This window comes from Podarcis melisellensis (assembly GCF_964234715.1).
Source record: "Podarcis melisellensis genome assembly, chromosome: 5".
In the NCBI taxonomy this organism is placed as follows: Eukaryota; Metazoa; Chordata; class Lepidosauria; order Squamata; family Lacertidae; genus Podarcis; species Podarcis melisellensis.
The window spans coordinates 62528052-62533101 of NC_138537.1; the positions used below are offsets into that span (position 1 = coordinate 62528052).

Sequence of the window (5050 nt, forward strand, 5' to 3'; positions counted from 1 at the left end):
GTGAAGTCCAAAAAGTAGTTCTGTTAGTGCAGCAGAACTTCCCTTGCCCTCTGTCCCAGAAATCTCCCCAAATCTGTTCAGATTTATGGAGTGAGCAGGGATTGGTGGTGGGGGGAAGTTCAGTAGTACAGCCAAAGCTCATTGCCTTAGCTGAACTGCTCCACTGTACAGTGGTACCTTGGGTTAAGAACTTAATTCGTTCTGGAGGTCCGTTCTTAACTTGAAACTGTTCTTAACCTGAGGTACTAATTTAGCTAATGGAGCCTCCTGCTGCCCCCGCGGGATTTCTGTTCTCATCTTGAAGCAAAGTTCTTAACCCAAGGTACTTTTCTGGGTCAGTGGAGTCTGTAACCTGAAGCGTATGTAACCCGAGGTACCACTGTATACTGTTCATAGTTTCTAGATACAAACAAAATAGAAATATGGGGGTTTGGGGTTGGAGAACCTCCTTCACCACCTCTCCAAGAAAAGTCAAAACTTACCCCGGATATAAAAGGGAAAGGTAAAACACTGAGGAATCCAATCACAGATCTGTCAGGTCAGGTCAGTTAGGTCTGTTGGGTTTGACTAGATGACCCTTGGGGTCCCTTTCCAACTCTCCAATTCTATGACTGATAGTCTTTGCCCTGGGAACTGTAGTTCACCCCTCACAGAGCGACAATTCTCAGCATCTTCAAACTAGTTTCAATAAATAATAATAATTATACCCCACCCATCTGGCTGGGTTTCCCCAGCCACTCTGGGCGGGTTCCAACAAAATATTAAAAAATACATTAAAATTTCAAGTGTTAGTTGGAGGGAATCAGGTGCTTCAGACCTATGGCATGTACAATGCCTAAAATTAACTGCATCATGACCTGCACTTTTTCTCTCTGCTAAGTACATCTGAATACAAGCCCTCCTCAAGACTGTAGTCGTAACTTGAATTTTGAAATACTGACCCAGAACAAAGTCCTGGGAAAAGTTAGGTTAACATTTCAGGGTGTATCCCAGCAGGATTATTTTCTCTTTCAGCAAAGGAGAACTGAGAAAATTCTAGTTGTGTTGCACTTGTAATCTTTCCTTTGGCGACCAGGGGTTAATTGTGAAGGGTTATCTTGACAACCCACTCGGCTATAGAACAAACACAGCGGCCTGAAACTCCAGTGCAATTGTTTCTTGCTTAAGTGCCTCTCTTGTTACAGCCTTGAAAGGGCAATTTGCTAGAATCTGTGTAAATAAAAGCAGAGCTTTATCCTTACATGTGCAGCAAGCATTTTCCATTTCTAAACATTCTCCAGGTTTGGGAATGGTCCACCTTTGATAGGAAACAACTATGTACCACACAATCTGAAGTTCTGATTTCAGAGGAATATATTTCTAAGGAGGTATGGTTAGGATTGTAGTCCAATCCCTCAGTATTCAACACTATTTCAGCATATTTGAGATTGAGCCATACTTGAAGGAGAATAAGGCTTCATTGATCTCAGGGGGCACTTGTTCCCAAGCAAGGCTGTTAATATTCAGTGTACTTACCAGGAAAGAAAAGTCTGTTGATTTCAGTCTACTTTTGCTTCTTTAACTTGCAGTTTTGTGTCGATTGATCAGGTTTGGCTCAGAACAGGACTTCTGAGTGTCATAGTGCCCAGATGCAATCCATACAGAATATACCTGCCTAGAAATAAGTTGCACTGAAATATATGGGGCTTATAAACGGTTTGTAAACTATGCCCACAGCGTTCCCCTGTGGGGATAGAAAAAAGAAAAAAAGGAAAGGAAATGAGATTCATCTGGCATAGACTTGTTTTTGATAAAGCCATACTGGGTTTTAGTAATTATAGCATCCTTTTCTCAATGCTCACAGACTGACTGTTTAATTACACTGGGCAACAATTTTTTACTTTTTGAATGTTGTCTAGATTTCTACAATTGGTTTAGGGTATTTTTGCACTGCTGAATCAGGAAATGGCATCCGTTTCTCTCCATCAGGTCAGGTTTTTGTGCTATGTTGATTCGAAAAAAATCAGATCTTGTGACAAAATTGATTACATTTTTTTCGCATTATCAGCTGATTTTTGTCAACACATATATCATCCTAAAAATGTTTTTAAGAGAAAAAAATGTTTTTCCAACAACATATATTGATTACCTGATAGAAACATCAATTACTGTAAACTGAATGGTAGGCATTGATAAAGGTAAGTACACATAAATTGAATGTTCCTTCACCATTTTTCAAACTTCAGGGCTTGAACTTCCGTTTCTTGGAACTCCTGGAATGCTCAGTGGCAGGGAAGTCTCTCTTCAGAGTCCAACAGTAGTCAGCCATCATGACTGCGTCCCAGTGACCCTGATACCTGGTCTCCATCTCTTTCATGTCCTGATGGCATCTCTCCCCCTGCTCATCACTCATTGAACCCAGGTTCTCAGGAAACTGGTCCATATGTGAAAATAGGTAGTGCATCTTGACACTCATGTTGCAGCCCAGGTTTCTGAAAGCAGTCAGCATGTTGTTGACAAGTTCTGCTTAGTTTCTGGCCTTATTGTTGCAAAGAAAGTTCTTCACTACCAGAACAAATGCCTTCCATGCTTCCAGTTCCACTTCGTTCATTGAGTTTCCGAACTCTGGATCTCTGATGAGCTGACGGATCTGAGGACCGTCAAAGATGCCAGCTCCATGGTCAATCCTGGAAAAGCCTGGCACAAGTAAGTGAAGCAGTCACCATCCTTGTCCAGAGCCTTGGTGAACTGCTTTATTAAGCCGAGCTTGATGTGCAGCGGTGGGAAGAGTATTCTGTCTCTGTCCACCAGAGGGTCGTTGATGATGTTCCTTTCTTTGTAAGGCACCAATTCCTCCCGCACAGGCCAGTCCTTCTTTGTGTAATGCTGAGCACGGTCCCTACTATCCCACATGCACAGAAAACATGGGTACTTGGTGAAGCCAGACTGTTGTCCCAACCAAAAGTTCACCATCTTCATGTCAACACAAATAAACCACTTATGCTGATCATAACCAATTTTCTCGAGCACATACTTCACTGCTTCATAGTTCTCCTTCAGTGTACTCGAGGAGCCAGGGGTATAGAGGAAAACTGGTTGCCGTTGTGTAGCAGAACACATTTCAGTGATCGCTTGCTGCTGTCAATGAACAGTCTCCAATCTTTGGGTTCCTACTGTGGCACTCCAAGCTTGAGCAGAAGCTGCGCAATATCTGCACAGTACACCAAATCCTTCTCTTCCGAGAAAAAACGGAGGTACTCTTGATGCCTGTTGCAGAAGCAGCTGATGCGAGCACTGTCAGAGAGGAGGTTTTTTTCCTTCAATCTGGATGCCAACAGTTCGGCAGAGTCCTTTGACAAGCTGAGGTCGCGAACTAGATCATTCAACTCCTTTTGGGAAAATGGATGTGGAGCATCATCTTCAAGAACCACTTCTTCTTCATGTCCTTCAACACTGGAGGCATCTTCGTCACTAATGTCAGGAAGTTCTCCGAAGATAGGCACTGGAATTTCATCACAATGAGCTACAGGACAACGTGCTGATTGAAGATCAGGATACTTGAGGCTGCTCCAGTTCTTTCTGTTGATCCCAGTCACATCAACAGCGCAGAAGTAGCAGTCAGTGACATGGTTTGTCGGCTCCCTCCAAACCATGGGAATTCCAAAGTTCAGACTCCTCTTGCCATTGGTCCACCCATAAGTCATAAGTTGGCACATGCGCAGGTGGAGTTTCCTATACACTTCTTGGGGCAGCTGCTCCATTAACTTAGTTTTGATCCCCCAACTTTATGCTTTGCCGCACCAATTTATGGAAGATTTCGAGATTTTATGACTTCAAACTGATCCCTTTTCGACATAATCACCCAGAGCTATCGGACCTGAATACTTCTTGTCATTAAAATAATCATTTCCAATCAAAACAATTATTTGACATGGCATTTTACCCCCACCAACTTCTTCTAAAATGCTCCACACAAGCGTACATGTGAACAAAAATGTAAAAAACCGACATGTGGTCATAGCTCAAAAACTTGACCTGATTGAGCAAAACCAATGTGATTTTTGGATTCAGGGCATCAGATTCGTCCTAAATCAACTGAAAAAACGCAGACAACAAATTTGTTGTTGACCAGTGTTATCTGTTCTATGACCATTTCTGGTATCAGTATCACGTTCACCAGTCACTAGTTACCGGAGTCTTCCTTTTTTTTCCCTAGCTCCAAGTCTGCAGGGACCTTGCCTGTTCTCCAAGAAATCTCCAAGATTATAGACAGAGGCTCTGGGATTTAGAGAAAGTAGGCTGGAATTAAAGGAAACAGAAATCTCCTTGGTGCAAATTAAGACTGGAGCAGCAAATCCCTTTCTAGTAAAGCAAAAGCACTGTACTTCAAACCACGTTTCGGAGACAAATACTTTGGAAGGTTTAAAACAAAATTGATTAGTGCAGCTGTTAACTCATTCCTAATGTTTCTGCCATACTCTGGGTGTTTTAAAAAAGCAGGGCAGACCCTAAAAGGTAAAAGTGAAATGCCTTAGGAGATTTCACTGAAAGATGTAATCTAGATTTCTAAAACGACATCTTGTGCCCAGCAAAGTCAGCTGCTGACAAATGCATTGCTACCAGAATGTGACAAGTTAAAAATAAAACCATTTCAGGACTCGAGGTTATATTCAGATTGTTTATTGTCAAGAGTATGGCAAGCACTCTGTCATATTGTGTTCAACATGCACCCAATTCCACATTAACTGCTCAAAATAGCACTTGCAAAAATTACAGTAGTCTAGTCATAATTTATGATTTGTTACATAAATTTTGTTAACGAGCACTAAAACTGAATTACAGTGTAGTCTAGGTAGTTTGTTATTGCTTGTTGACACTGCAGCTTTGGATCTACTAGAGAGAATCCACTGATATGCCTGAGTTATCAAACTGCATTTTGTTCTACCAAACTTGGAAATCATAAAATGCTGGAGAACACTTAAAAAGAAATTTAGTCTCTCTACTGGACACATTGGCATTCACAGATTGTGGACACACTGACTTCATGATATTTCAGAATAAAGGTTCATTG

General features: G+C 41.6%; 1 long non-coding RNA gene across 1 annotated transcript; it reads left to right on the forward strand.

Moving 5' to 3' along the window:
* Positions 1–333: 333 nt before the first annotated feature.
* On the forward strand, positions 334–4639 carry LOC309370176. Its single transcript, XR_014168464.1, has 2 exons — positions 334–1850; positions 4112–4639. It is a non-coding gene; the product is annotated as an uncharacterized lncRNA (long non-coding RNA).
* The last annotated feature ends 411 nt before the right edge of the window (positions 4640–5050 follow it).